We start from the raw sequence: 14903 nt of genomic DNA, 5'->3' as shown, positions 1-14903 counted from the left end.
CGTGGACCCATGATCAAACTCCCCTCCTTCACCCTCCAGTATCAGAGTTCCTTTTTGATTGGAAGTGTTCTGGTCCAAGCCCGTTGCCTCCAACCCCTTAGCCGGTGGAAATGGCTGGGGGCGAGGCACAGAGGTGGGAGGAGGAGGTTTCCCAAAATGCCATTGCACCAGCGTCTCTGGCGCCGATGGTGTACACAAGAGTGTCTGGTTTGGTTCTTCCGCCTCTTGTGGGATTATAGGTGTTGTCGCTGGTGTGATGGCGTCTTCAACTGCCACCCAGCCTTCTAGGAGCTCCTCATCTGAGATTTCTTTGGGAGGCAAGGCCGTGCTTTCACCCCTTTTCTTAAAAAAGTCTGCAACATAATTATAGATGTTGGGCTTGATTCCTTTGTTCATGTGGCTAGAGCCTCTGTAATATGGTTTTATTGTATTTTTCCCTGCTTTTCGTTTGATTTGTTTAGCTGCGGTTGTTGCACATTCTTTTCGCTTTTCCGATTTGTTTCCCTCACTATTAGAGGGCCGCCAGCAGGAGGCAGTCTCATCCCCCACCAGCTCCAATCCTCTGCCCGCCTCCCCCTTTCCCAGTGAGGCCGCACACGCTGCTTCTTCGTTCATGTCCTCTGCAGCTCTGGCCCCGCTCGCTGCCAGCTGTGCAGCATCAAACTCCCCCTCTTCCTCCCATGTTTCCCCACTCGGGCCAGCGGCGGCACCGGGCCGATCACCACCCTCCTTGCCCAGTCCTGCCCCAGGCTCTGGAGGTGGCCCGGGCTCCCCAGGGCCCTCCTCCCCCGCCGACAAGTAAACTGCCACGCCGCCGCTAGGCGCGTGGACCAACACCTCCACGGGCCTGATAGCAACCCGCGGCGCTGCGGCACAAGACGACCGTGGGGAGGCCGCAGCTGCCACCAATGCCTCCGCTGATGGGATCGAAGCCTCACCAGCCGGGGGGCCACCTGGCAACGGCTCCCCAAGAGTCCCCACCGGCAGATCCTCCAACAAGGTAAGTGGGCTCTCGGGGGGCATGATGTCAATTTCAACAGTATCTCCTGCCGGGGTGCTCAGATTATCAACAGGTCCTTTGAAACTGTCTGTTGTTACTGGGGACCTCGGCAGAGATGTTTCCAGGTCTAAGGCACTGGAGTCCACCGGCCCACTAATCCCCATAATCTCGGTTGTCCCCCTCTGCAGCGGTGGTAGGGTAAGACCTCCAAGATCAAAGACGGCGCTCTTCACTTGAGTGCTTGGGAAGGTCGGGGGGGCACTAAACACCAGTTTGTTGGGAGAGTTCCAGGGGATGTTTGTGTTATTAACATTGTTTAAGTTAATGTTACAGGGCTTTAATACCGGAACACGCAGTAATCTACACCTTGATGTTAGGGAGGGGGACCCTGCAACCCCCTTCCTCTTACCTCTAATTTCAGTCAAATCTCTGGCCCCTAGGGCCCCATTCTCTTTTTCTTTTTCCTTGTTCTCCCTCACTTGTAGTGCGGCTCTGTCTCGGCGGGTAAGAGAGTTTCTCAGGCGACAATCCTCGTACTCCTCCACTTCTGGCCTTGGAGGAAAGGGGAATTACCGCCCTATTCCAAGGTTGGGAAGGCGGTAATTCCTCCTTCCTCCATTGCACTTCCCCATTCCCATTTTTGCCCCATAGGGCATAATGGGAATGGGGAAGGCGCTAATTACGATACCGCAAATTGCGGTACCGTAATTTGCTCCCTGGTCCCTTTGCGGGTTGGATTTTTAACGCCTGCAAAAAGCAGGCGTTAAATTCCCCAACCCGCAAAGGGACCTCGTAGTAAGGCGGTAAGGATTTACCGGTACCGGTAAAATACCGGTACCGGTAAACCCTTACCACCTACCGTGTAATGAGGCCCTTTGTCTAGTTTCAAAGTTCTGGTCAATTAACAGTCACTGTTGGAACTGAAACATTTCATCATACACAGTCTTTAGGGCTTGTGCTTAAACTGCAGCAGTCCTGTGCTACATCATTCTTCTTGCCCCCCTCGCGATCTCCCAAATCATGAGCTTGCCTTGTATCTAAAGGAATTGCTTAAGAAGGCGAGGTTTGTAGGTATTAGAGAGTGTGTTTTGGCAAAAGGTAGTGAATGGCACCCAGATCACTATGTTTTGGCTGGTTCTCATTTTGGCAGGTTTTCACATTCTCCCTTGCCCAAATTTCCCATATTTCACCACACGACACCGCCAGCTGGGGAACCTCTGTCCTCTTCCCAGGCTGTTGTATTGCCAATCTAGCTGAATTGAGGAGTTGTGTAGTCAGAGGGGCCACATTTCCACCCATACCATAGGAGTTGTCGTGATCTGCATTGCCCAGCACCAGGACTAGCGGATCTAGTGGGAGCTGTATTGATGTGATGTCCCTATTTCTTGCCAAAACCTCTTTCCATTCGTACTGCGCAGCAGGGCATGCCCACCACATTTGTTCCATCGTACCTTCATTTTGGCAGCCTCTCCAGCACAGTGGGCAATATGTCAGGGCAATTCTACTTAACCTTCTGGGAGTGTAATGCTACCTCATTAAGATTTTATATCAGCACTCCTTAACTATTGCGCACCTAGAACTCCTTTGAGCCCTTGCCCATATCCTGGCCCAGTTGTCTTCCGTGACTTCTACCCCCAGGTCTCTTTCTCACTTTCCCATATATGATAGCCGGTTGACCTGCTGGTCTCTGTCTAACAGTTTGCACACTTTTGAAACGTAGCCTTTTCCTGGGGTCCTCTCTTATAGCTAATTCAATCACTGAGCTGAGGGGTCTCTGCTTCCTGCATGGCGTATTTTATGGTTTGTGACCCAATGCCTCAGCTGGTAATATTGAAACCTTTCATTTTCTGGCCTGCCTTCTGCTTAAAGTCCTCAAATTGAAGTGGTACACCTTCCTTGTATCAGTCTGCTAGGCCCTTCTCTCCCCCTTCTCACAATAAGTGGAATTCCCCTGTGTCTATTGCTGGGGTGAATTCTGAGTTGTTATTGGTGTAAAGAGTCCTATTCCCGGCCTATTCCCCCACTTCCTCTGTGTTTTGCGCGAATAATCGAAAGTATTGTGTCTAGTGTTTAGGAGAATGCCCGCAGTTAACTTCGCCCCCTTGGACATTGTGACAGACCACTCAGACTAGGTAGATCAGTTGAACAAAAGTCAGTCTTTATTGACTAATTTTAAGAAATGAAAAGGAAAATATTAATTCAAGTATCAGTTCTCTTTCCAGCCGAGATGACTCTAATGGGGTTTCTGCAGGTCTAAGGCCGAAATCTCTGTTTAGTCTTCGTAAACCCACTGGTATGGACTTGTGGTCTCCTTGCTTCCAAACCGATTCTGAAATAAGAAAGAGAACTCCCCATCAGTCCTTCGTCTCTCTTTGCTTTATATAGGGGCCAGCCACTCTTGACCCAATCAGGACTCTCCTTATATCCGAGGAAATAAAAACCCTCACAAGCCCCGCCCCCTTCCTTCCGTGCTCCCAGTCGCCATGATGTCTCTCCGCCATGTGCCACGAGGTGAAGATTGGGGTTTATACAGTCAGAGGTCCCTAGCTTTGGTAAGGATAAAGACCTTCTAATATCCTTCTTTTTTGTCTCTTTTCTCTGTTTTACGAGTGTGAGGTTATACGGTTCTTTTGCCTCTCTTTGTTCCGTTCCCCGTTTGTGTCGTCTTGGCCCAACAACCTCCCCCCGTTGGTCGTTCGTACTGCGGTACACTCGGCACACGCCAGCAGACCCTTGCTCCGTCTGGTCGCCTGTGTCATGGTTTCCGCGTTCCTTGCCCGTAGGATCCACGCCATTTCTCAACCACGCTACTGGCCGTGCGTTAGGGTTTCCACTATCCGCATTCAGGCAACACAATTCGCAGATGGCATCCAGGTCTGACCCCGACCATAAATGACTGCTTCCTTCAGTGTCTTCCTCCTCCTCCTTTCGGCTTGTACATTCAGGTTCGAGTTTTGCTTTTCCTGTGTCCACCTAACTGCTTCCCGTGGGCCCCTCCGTTGTTTCCGGGTATTTGGTGTTCACATGGCGTCCCATGGCCTCTGATGCAGTCTGGCTGTTACAGTAATAAATGGGAGGTCCCAGAGAGGGATTGTAGTTGCCGTCTATTCCATCTTCGCCCAGTTTGATATGATATGATTGATTACTTATAACGCTCTTAATACCCAGAGGTTTCTAAGCGCGGACCCGGGGATCGAATCTGAGTTGCCGTGTTGTCTTGCTTCCAAAGCGAGCATGTTGCCCCTGATCTATCCTCCCCTGGTAGTGCTCCCGGATTTGCCCGTCTGAATATGTGGGCAACTTGTGCAGCCAGTAGGTAGCTGTTGGTGTTGGGTATCCCAAGGTCTCTTTTGTGTACTGATCTCGTGAGTTTTCGTCTGGAGATCATATGTGTTTTTGGGCTCATACAGAGGAATAGATTATCTGCTGTAGTCTATGAAAATGGTATGATGAAACAGGCATGATATGATATGATATTTGTATTTGTATTTATTATGTTTATATAGCACTTTATGCCAAAGCGCTTTACGTTATAATAACAGGAATACATAGAAGATGATAACAGTAGAAGCAATTTACAAAACATGAATCGAACCAGTAAAACAGTATGTAGAACAATTTGCCTATGAAGATAAACGAGAAAAGGAGGGGGTGAAGAAGGGCAAGGAAGAGGGAGACAGGATAGGGAGTAGAGTGAAGATGCAAGAGGAGAGGAGGAAGCGTAAGAGGGAACAGAGCAGGAGGAGAAAGGTAAGTAGGGGAAGACATGACGGAAGAGAGGGAAAGGTGAAAGGAGGATAAGAGTGTCATGATGGGGAATGGAGATGAAGAGATTTCAAGGAAGCATGGAAGGAGCAGTAGGTGGGGATGGAGCAGATAGAAAGAGGTAGGGAGTTTCAGTGTAGGGGGCAAGGAGCAGAAACGAGAAGAACGCTCTCGTGGGGCGGTGGAACAGAAGGTAGGAAGAGACAAGCAGATTGGAGGGAGCGGGAGGGAGTGTAGAATGAAAGGAGAGAGGATAGATTTGGGGGAGCAAAGCTATGTAGAGATTTAAAGACAAGACAGAGGAAGTGAAATTTAAGTTGGGAGTGGAAAGGAAGCCAGCCAAGGTAAGAAAGCGAAGAGGAGATGATGGCGTTGTGAGGAGAGAGAAGACAGAGGGTACGGATAGCAGGGATTTAAGGGGGGGCAAGATGGGAAGAAGGGAGTCCAAAGAGTCCAAAAAGGAGAGAGGAACAATAGAAAAGAGGAGAGAAGATGAGGGAGGAGATTAAATGTTTGGTAGCATGGAAGGTGAGAGGAGAGCGGACTTTACGAATATTGAAAAGGTGGTAGCGACATGCGCGAGCGGTAAGAGAAATATGGTGGGTAAAGGAGAGGGAGGAGTCAAAGTGAATGCCTAGATTACAAGCATGGGCAGAGATGGGAAGATTAGATGGGGGAAAATGAATAAAAGGAGGAGGAGAGGGAGGGGTAAGCGTATTGGAGGAAAAGAATAAGGCTCCAGTCTTATCAGTGTTGAGAGAGAGAAAGTGGGATGATATCCAGTTTTTAATGGCGGTAAGACAGGAAGAGAGATTTAGGTGGAGGTCAGGAGTGAAGGAAGAGAAGGAAAGGAACAGCTGGGTGTTGTCGGCATAGAAATGGGAGAAATTCCGAAGGAAGAGATGATAGGGGCGAGAAGGGAGGTGTAAAGAGAGAATAGGAAAGGGCCGAGAACAGAGCCTTGGGGTACACTGTAGTCCAAGGGGAGAGCTGAGGAGGTACGACCACCCCAGTAGACAGCAAAAGAGCGGTGAGAGGGGTAAGAGGAGAGCCAGTTGAGGACAAAGCCTTTGAAACCAAAGGAGGAAAGAGTATTGAGAAGTAAGGTGTGATCGACGGTGTCAAAAGCAGCAGAGAGGTCAAGGAGGATGAGGACTGAGGATTGCTTAGAGTAGCGAGCGGTGAGAAGGGAGTGGAGAACGTAAGTGAGAGCGGTCTCAGAGGAGTGTTTGAGGCGGAAATCAAATTGAGAGAGGGGAAGGAGAGAAAGGTTAGTGACGAAAGCTGAGAGCTGAGAATAGACCAAGTATTTTGGAGAGGAATTGAAGAAGTGAGATTGGACGGAAGTTGGATGCAAGAAGGGGATTAGCAAAAGGTTTCTTCAGAATAGGGATGATAGTAACATGCTTGAAGGCGGAAGGAAAGGTAGCAGAGGAGAGACAGATATTGAAGAAGGAGGTTAAGTAGGGACTGAGAAGAGGGTAAATCTTCGGAATAAGAAGGGTGGGGAGAGGTTCAGAAGGGGCAGCAGTAGGATGAGATTTAGACAGGAGGAAGGAATAGTCGGAAGGAGTGATAGGAGAGAAGTCAGACATACCAGCTGAAGGGGAGTGGAGGGAGGGGCGAGGAGGGGAATAAGAAGCAGAGCAGTTAATGTTTTGGCGAAGAGAGAGAATTTTGTAAGAGAAGAAGTCAGCGAAGTCAGAAGGAGAGAGGGGAGACGTAGCTGAATGGTCAGGAGTGGGCGGGGAGAGAAGACGAGAAAGGGTTTGTAAGATACGGCGAGGATGAGAGGCGTGTGAGTGGAGAAGGTTAGAATAGTAGGAACGTTTAGCCGAGGTGAGGCAGGAGTCATATAGAGAGTGGTAAGGGAAATAGGAGGCTTGGTTAGATAGAGAGGGGAACTTGAGCCAGCGACGCTCGAGGCGACGGAGGAGATGACGCATGGACAGGAGGTGAGGGGAAAGCCAGGGTTGAGAAGGTTTGCGAGTAGGACGGAAGGAAGAGAGGGGGTAAAGTTGATCGAGACTGGAAGAGATAGAGTAGGACAAAAGACATGAGGGAAGGAGGAGGAAGACGTGGTGAGAGAGGCAGGAACAGTAGAGTTGTGAAGGGGGATCCAAGTTTCGGTTATACAGAGGAAATTAAAGTTGAGTCAGAAGAACATATCCAAGACAGCTGTGCTCTTATTGCAGAGGGATCTAGCATTCCAGAGAGCAAAGTTGATGAGACTGGATGGTTGGATAATAGGGGGGTAGATGAGGTTAGGATGATGAGGGAGTGATGGAAGGGGATGGGGTGAACGGGGGAGGGGGTTGAGCAAGGGAATGGAAATGAGGATTATGGAGAGGAAAAGGAGAAGAGGGAGGGGTGGAGGGAAGGAGGGGGGAAGAGAGGGAAGACTAAGGAGGACAAGGAGAGTGAAGTCTGGCAATGCGCATGACACAGGGGGGAGGAGAGTGCTGGGAGATGAAGAGAGTGAAGAGGAGGGAGAGAGAGCAGTGATGAAGAGTGATGAAGAGAAAGATGAAGTGATGAAATAATGAAGAGTGCTATGAAGAAGAGAGAGTGAAGGGAAGGTGGAGGCAGGCAGTCCGCAGTCCGGAAGGGTCCAGGTAGAAAGAGCCAGGGGCCGGAGTAGACTGGGGTCCAGATGGGGAGGCGGACAGCAGTTCAGGAGGGCCCAGGTCGTAGCAGGCGGCCCGTGGGAGAATAAGGAGCTGTGGAGGTGGCAGGAGGCCAGCAGTCAGGAGGGACCGAGGTGGTAGCAGGCGGTCCACAGTTCAGAGAGACCGGGAGGTAGCAGGCAGCCCATGGAAGTAAAGAGCCCAGGTGGTATTAGGGGGCCAGCAGGCAGGGAGATCCCACGTGGTAGCAGATGGTCTGGAGATCAGAAGGGTCCAGGTGGTAGCAGGCGGCCCGTTGGGGAGAAAGAGTCCTGGTGGTCGTTGGGGGCAGCAGACAGGAAGGGCCCAGAAGGTAGCAGCTGGTTCGCAGTTCAGAAGGGTCAGGAGGTAGCAGGCGGCTAGTAGGAGTAAAGAGCCCTGGTGGTGGCGGGGGCCAGCGGACAGGCAGGGCTCAGATGGTGTCAGATGGTTCGCAGGTCAGAAGGGTCAGGTGGTAGCTGGCGGTCTGTGGGAAATAAGGAGTCCTAGGGATGGTAGTGAGCTACCAGACAGGAAGGGCCCAGAAGGTATCAGACAGACCGCAGATCAGAAGGGCCTGGGAGGTAGCAGGCAGCCTGTGGGCCGAGGGAATAAAGAGCTCAAGTGGTGGCAGGGGGCCAGCAGACAGGAAGGGCCCAGGTGGTAGCGGACAGACCGCAGGTCAGAAGGGCCAAGGAGGTAACAGGCAGCCCGTGGGAAGTAAAGGACCCAGGTGGAGTCAGGGGCCAGCAGATAGGAAGGGCCCATGAGGTAGCAGGCAGTTCACAGGACAGAGGGGTCTAGGTGGTCGCAGGCGGCCCTATCATCATATATGATATGATGTGGCATTTATAACGTGCCTGTACACAAGTGTTACCAGGTGCGAGGGTCCGGGCCATTTCTCAGGGTTATGCATGGATGCATCTGGGATGAAACATATATGGGGTGCATCATGCATGTGGACAAGATGGTGCTGTGCACTGCCTGTAGGCAGTCTTGCAAAAATGTGTCTGGTGGACCCTGCTTTCCATCATTGCACTGTCAGTTCAGGGGGACATCATTGTGTTGTTCTTTACAGTGTTTCATTTGGGACACCTACCTGCATCAGCCAATGACGGGGCTCCACGCTCCATATCCCCCACAACCTCGATTGCCCCCATCCCAATGGTGCTTGCACAGATCGCCTCCTAGGGTTGAATCTTAATGGGGGAGGCCGCACCACCACATGTTGCCATCCCCTTGTGATGATATGATGTGGCATTTATAACGTGCCTGTACACAAGTGTTACCAGGTGCGAGGGTCCGGGTCATTTCTCAGGCTCCCTCTATGGAATCGAAACCTGGAATCACCAAGTTGCTAAAGATGTATAGGAGCCTGAGCACAACGTTAATTTTTATTGTGTGTATTCTTCCTATGAAGGAGATTTCTAGTGGTTCCCATCTGCCTAGGTCTTTCTCTAGGTCTGAGGGCAGTGGTAGCAGGTTACATTTCAGAAGCTTTTTGTGGTCAGGGCTCAGTTTTATACCTAGGTACTTCATTGTGGGATTCAACCGGTTCATGGGAAACTTCTGGGTTTGGAACTCTATCACCGCTTGTAGTTCCGTAACATTCAGGCCTTGCAACCTTTCAAAATTAATTCTGAAGCTGCCCACTTTTTCAAAATGCTGTAGGGTGTCCATTAGTGGTGAGAGGGATATGTCTGTGTGTTTGAGGAAAAGAAGATGTTGTCTGCGTACAGTGTAATCTTGTGCTCTTTGTTCCCCTATTTTATTACATCAATCTGGTGATTGTCCAAACTTCTTCTTGCTAGTGGCTCAATAGAGAGTGCAAACATTAGCGGCGACATTGGGCAAAACTGCCTGGTTTTGCGTGTGCGCCTGATCGACTCAGTATGCTGTTTGTTCACCTGTATTCTAGTATTTGGATAGGTGAATTATGCCATTTTCGAGGCCTGAATATTAGGCCCCAGGACTACTGCTGCAAGAGTTAACTGCAGGAAACTCCAGTCTACCTGGTCAAAGGCCTTATGCGCATTCAATGCCAGCAGGGGGAAAACACAGCTGTTTGTTTCTTACACCTATTTCCAGGGGTGTTGCTAGGTCTGGAAAAGATCCGGGACTACATTAATTTTGGTCTGACTTTTCAGGACTGGGGGCTAGCTAGCCTTTTTGGTTGTAACCCCTGAGCTTCTATCCGGGGCTACAACCAAAAGACCCGGGGCTATAACCCCCTCAGCCCCCCCAGCAACGCCTCTGCTTATTGTCATCACATTAATGGCTCTGCAGAGGTTATCTTGTGTGGACCTGTTATTTATTAATCCTGATTGGGCTGTTACTATAATTTGGATGAGAATTGACACTAATCTCCTGGCCAGAATTTTCCCGTAGATTTTAGCGTCATGATTTAATAGCTACATTGGCCTGTGCGAGCCACACATTGGGCCTCATTACGAGTATGGAGGTAAGGGAAAAACGATGCCGGTAAAGAATTACCGGCATCGTCTACCGCTCCGGTCCATTACGACCCACCAACCCGCTATTAGCGGCACCGTAAATAACGGTGCCGCAAATAGCCTAATGGGCGCGGGCACGTGACTGCACATGCCGGCAATAGCGACATGGCGTAAACAGGAGCCGAACACAAGCAATGCGGACATGCTAATAACGGCCTACACAAGACAGAAAAGTACCTTACCGGCATGGAGCAAATGCCGGCATCGCAGACCACCCGTAAACGACCATGTGCAGTGTATCCAGCTGTCACAGGTGCACACAATCAGCACAGGTGGAGGCAATATAGACTGGGCCAGCACAAAAGGAGCACACCCCACCCCTTCCCACACCCAGTCACACACAAAAATGATTCCAATACTACAAGCAATGCTGGGGCTGGAGGACATGATTGCTGTGGAACGGCAGCAACAACAACAACAACAACAACAACAGGCAGCACAGAGGAGACACAGGAGGAGAAGGAGGGTGAGGCAGGCCCAGCATGCCCCACCTGTGCAGCCAGTGGTACCACGCAGGCAGCCCCCAATCCCTCGCATCAGAGCCAGTCCATTCAACCTAACCCCTGAGCAGATCCACACCCTGTACCGTCTGGACTGGGACAACATCACCACCGTTGTGGACATGATACATGACGACATTGTCAGCCTCATTGAAATACGCACCGCCATCCCAACTCTACTGAAGGTAGTGTCTGTGCTCCACTTCCTGGCCACAGGCACCTACCAGCACACAGTGGTGCACATACATGGCATATCACAGCCATTATTCTCACGTTCGCTGAGCCAAGTGCTCAATGCCCTCCTGAAACACACAGGCGACCACATTTTCATACCACGGACAGCCCAGGAGATCTCCAACACCAAAGTTGGTTTCCATTCACTGGCTCGCATCCCTGGTTGCATTGGTGCCATCGACTGCACCCATGTTGAATTGGTGGTCCCACATGCCATAGAGGCAGTGTACCGCAGCCGTAAGTTATACCACTCCATCAACGTGCAAATGGTATGTGACTCAAACAAGATCATCACACATTGCTGTGCCCGATTTCCCGGATCAACCCATGATTCAATGGTCATGCGGAACTCCACGATACCACGCTACATGGAGCGACATGCAGGGCAGAGATCCTGGCTTCTCTGTGAGTTGCATTTCAGGCTCATGGCATCGCGATGTGGGTAGGTGATTAGGGGGTGAGATGCATACTTCACCTGGCTTAGATGGGGGGGGGAGAGATGCATACTTCACCTGGCTGAGGTGGGGGGGGAGATGCATACTTCACCTGGCTGAGATGGGGGGGGGAGATGCATACTTCACCTGGCTGAGATGGGGGGTGAGATGCATACTTCATCTGGGTGAGATGAAGGGGGGGAGATGCATACTTCACCTGGCTGAGATGGGGGGGGAGGGATGCATACTTCACCTGGCTGAGATGGGGGGGAGGGGGAGATGCATACTTCACCTGGCTGAGATGGGGGGGAGATGCATACTTCACCTGGCTGAGATGGGGGGTGAGATGCATACTTCATCTGGCTGAGATGAAGGGGGGGAGATGCATACTTCACCTGGCTGAGATGGGGGGGAGGGATGCATACTTCACCTGGCTGAGATGGGGGGGAGGGGGAGATGCATACTTCACCTGGCTGAGATGGGGGGGAGAGATGCATACTTCACCTGGCTGAGATGGGGGGGTGAGATGTATACTTCACCTGGCTGAGATGGGGGGCAGATGCATACTTCACCTGGCTGAGATGGGGGGCGGAGATGCATACTTCAACTGGCTGAGATGGGGGGGGGGAGAGATGCATACTTCACCTGGCTGAGAGTATCGGAGAGGAATGACCATGCTCATACCCCAAAGCAGGCAAGACTTCACCTGACACCTGACCTCAAAATGCAAGACGTAAGCTGCCCTACCATGAAAATGATGCAGTGTTACGACCATTCCATAGCCATCAACATGTACACTGCACATAATCAGACCGTAGCCCCTGCAACACAATGCAGCGACAAGCAATTACTATGGCCAATGCACAGCGCCAAATACCATCATCAAGAAGGACAGTTCTTCATTGCTGCGTACAAAGGAGTCACATGAGGGCAAAATACATGAACACACCACAACATCAACACAGAGGTCCACCAAAGCAGCATGTCCACATCTGTTGTACATAGTGAGATCATCATGTGTCTGCCATCACCGGTGACAGGATGAAAGCATACAATTGACTACACAGCACCCAGATCATGGCAACAACCGACGTGGACTACCACAGTGCATGGGCACTCACAAGGAATAGGACACCCCTGCACCCACTAGACGATGCCACGCACACCTGCCGATCTGATGAATACACACATTGCAGTTATGTCATGAGGCTCTATTCATGCATGGATATATGGGTGCCAACAGGAAATAAATGCATGCGATGCTGTCATTGATACAAGTTCCATATGATGTGATCACTTGCACCTAACCATTCTTGCACACATGCAGGTGATGCAGGCTATCCCTTGAAGAGGTGGCTCCTTACCCCAGTCTGGAACCCGCAGAACAGGCACGAAGAGGACTACAATCGTGCGCATACACGTACCTGTGTGGTGATTGAGCAGATATTTGTCTTTTTGAAGGCACGGTTACGCTGCCTCACCAGGTCTAGTGGGGCACTCCTGTACGGGCATGAGAAGGTGGGCAAGATCGTCATGGCATGTGTCCTGCTACATAATATGTGCATCAGACGGAATGTGCCTCTGCCCCCTGACGTTGAACTGCAACCACCTGACGATGAGGATGAGGAGGGTGGAGATGGGGCTGCACTTTAGGGAGGCAGCGATGCACAGGAGGGACGTGCCACGCATCAGACTTTGATAAACCAATGTTTCTAGCACACATGGATGGGGAGTGTGACATGGAGTTGGGACTCAGGGCACTGGGTGTGTCAGGGACATGGACACTGTAGACTGTTCACCAATAAAGCACACGTACACAATAAACAATGTCTGCTCATTTGAATTCTGATTTCACAACAGGTGTATTGAAGAAATGTAACATATTTAGTGCAGAAGCCCTCCACCCCACACACCCTCTCCCCCTCCCCTTCAACTTCCCCACACACCCTCTCCCCTCTCCACCTCCTCCCTCAACTTCCCCACACACCCTCTCCCCCCTCCCCCTCCCTCCTCAACTTCCGCACACACCCTCTCCCTCTTCCACCTCCCCCCTCAACTTCCCCACACACCCTCTCCCCCCTCCCCCTCCCACCTCATCTTCCCCACACATGGTGTGCACTTGCATGCACCATTGTTCTTCAGGAGTTCGGATTGCCAGGCTGCACCTACACCCCTTTTCCCCTGGCAGCTACGGGTGGACCCCTGTGTGACTTGCGCACATCCGGACAGACCTACGCAGGGGGTTGGTCTGTCTGGAGCTGCTATTTGAGGAGGTCTCTGGTTGTTGAACCACCTGTGTGGGACGCAGGGCCTCCAATGCTGACACCATTTGGGTGAGGACCTGCCTCACAGCCGCCATTTTACTAAATATGTCTTTTCCCGTGGACTCAATGGCAGATTTGAGGGATGCTGTGCATTCCCTGATTTCCTCCCTTGCCTGGCCACATTCGGTTATGTGCTGGGTCAGCAGCCCTGTCAGCTCCTCCTGGTGCTGTTGTATTGCCCTGATGCCCTCCTGCCTGTCCCGGACACTGGTGGATGTTGTTGGTGCATGCAGAATGGTTGGGGCCTCATGCATGCTCCCCATGGGGCTGAAGCTCCCTGGCCAGTACTCAACCGCGGACAGCTCATGGCTGCTGGCATACTGATTGCTGGGTGGGGAGTGTTGGGGTGACTGCTGGGGGCCTGTACCAGTAGGTGTTCCGGGTGTCGGTGTGTATAGTTCATCATCAGACACAGCTGCTGTGGCAGCTGTCTCCCCAACGGTACTGCTTGCAGTGGATACCTTGCCTTCAGCCACTGGCCCCTGTGTGGATGTGGCTGGTGGGGGTGCTGTGGTGGTGTCAGTGATGCAAATTTGTGCTGTCGGATCCAGCGCTGTGTTGGGCCTTCGCAGTAGTCCAGGTTGCCCTCTTCCCCTGGATGTTGAGGGACGGTTTGCTGGCGCCATGCCCCTAGACCTCTTGGCTGGTGTCGCAGCATCCCCCCTGGGGTTCTGATCTTCACTCTCAGATTGTGTGCCTGTGGGGGACCAAGAGAGGGAGTCCATTAGTGATGGGTCTACATGTATCAGGCATGCATTGGGGTAGCTGCATTTCTATGGAATGGCAGGTGATTGGCGTTGGGGTAGTGACATATGGGTTGCTTGCCTTTTGGGTGGGTTATGCATGGATGCATCTGGGATGAAACATATATGGGGTGCATCATGCATGTGGACAAGATGGTGCTGTGCACTGCCTGTAGGCAGTCTTGTAAAAATGTGTCTGGTGGACCCTGCTTTCCATCATTGCACTGTCAGTTCAGGGGGACATCATTGTGTTGTTCTTTACAGTGTTTCATTTGGGACACCTACCTGCATCAGCCAATGACAGGGCTCCACGCTCCATATCCCCCACTACCTCGATTGCCTCCATCCCAATGGTGCTTGCACAGATCGCCTCCAAGGGTTGAATCTTAATGGGGGAGGCCGCACCACCACCTGTTGCCATCCCCTTGTTATGATATGATGTGGCATTTATAAAGTGCCTGTACACAAGTGTGACCAGGTGCGAGGGTCCGGGTCATTTCTCAGGCTCCCTCTATGGAATCGAAACCTGGAATCACCAAGTTGCTAAAGATGTATAGGAGCCTGAGCACAACGTTAATTTTTATTGTGTGTATTCTTCCTATGAAGGAGATTTCTAGTGGTTCCCATCTGCCTAGGTCTTTCTCTAGGTCTGAGGGCAGTGGTAGCAGGTTACATTTCAGAAGCTTTTTGTGGTCAGGGCTCAGTTTTATACCTAGGTACTTCATTGTGGGATTCAACCGGTTCA

This window comes from Ambystoma mexicanum, chromosome 3p (assembly GCF_040938575.1).
Source record: "Ambystoma mexicanum isolate Mex_15411 chromosome 3p, UKY_AmexF1_1, whole genome shotgun sequence".
In the NCBI taxonomy this organism is placed as follows: Eukaryota; Metazoa; Chordata; class Amphibia; order Caudata; family Ambystomatidae; genus Ambystoma; species Ambystoma mexicanum.
The sequence above is the reverse complement of the archived record's forward strand: the minus strand, read 5'-3'. Positions refer to the sequence as shown.